This window comes from Hemibagrus wyckioides, linkage group LG13, assembly GCF_019097595.1.
Source record: "Hemibagrus wyckioides isolate EC202008001 linkage group LG13, SWU_Hwy_1.0, whole genome shotgun sequence".
Classification (NCBI taxonomy): Eukaryota; Metazoa; Chordata; class Actinopteri; order Siluriformes; family Bagridae; genus Hemibagrus; species Hemibagrus wyckioides.
The window spans coordinates 12,925,023-12,926,081 of record NC_080722.1 but is presented as its reverse complement, the minus strand read 5'-3'; positions in this window follow the sequence as shown (position 1 = coordinate 12,926,081).

The following is a 1,059-nucleotide window of genomic DNA, read 5'->3' as shown; positions in this document are numbered from 1 at the left end:
GCTGTTATAATAACCTCCAACATCTGTGCCAGCATTCCACTAGATTTTGTAGCATGGTTGTCCATTCAGTCTCAAGAGCATTAGTGTCAGGTGAGGAGGCCTCAGGACCAGTCAGCATTCCAGTCCATCCCAAAAGAGTTCAATGGGGTTGAAGTAAGGACTCTCTGCAGCAACTTGAGTCCTTCCAATTCAACCTTGGCAAAGTGTGTCTTCATGGATCTCTCTTTTTGTGCAGATGCAATGTAGTGCTGGAACAGGTTAGATTCAGTAAGGGAAAATGTAATGCTACAGCCTACAAAGACAATCTAGACAACTGTGCTCTTCCAATTTTGAGGCAACAATTTGGAGAAGGCCCATAAATGAGTGTGATGGTCAGTTATCCACAAACCTTTGACCTCTTAATGTAAAACATCCAGTTAGTAGAGCTCTGATGGTGGTTCCTTTCCACTAGTGGCTAACAACTTGTCCAGTACCGAAATGCATACATTCAAAGTGCACTTATGTGGAAGCTGAATCTAATAAAACGGCGAGTGACTTGCTCGCATGCTTTTTTAAAACAGCTTGATACAAGTCTTAAACTCTTGCACTTTTCCCAGTGAAGGTATGAGATACACAGGAATACACAGAGAGAAAGGAATGCAAGGGCCTTTACTATGTTTATTGAAGCTCTACGTTTGTTGCTTTAGAGTCACTTGTCTTCTCGGAGTTCACTTTTGAAATGAAAGAAATCCACATGGAGCAAATTCAATCCAAAGACAACAGTTTAATCAAGCACAGTGGACTCAAAAGGAATCTCTTGTGCATTGTCAAATGCTTCAGTCTGCAGGTTTATAATCATTTGTTCTCCATCACTTGGTCACAAAATAATACAAAACATCACTGTGTGTGGTGGAAGGCATATTTTTTTTATCTTTTGGGGGACCAATGGAGGTCTTTAAGTGAATGAGACAAACGTGTGTGTGTGTGTGTGTGTGTGTGAGAGAGAGAGAGAGAGAGAGAGAGAGAGAGAATGAATTGTAGAAATTTCTCCTCCTATTCTTTTCTTTGGCTTTGGTTGAT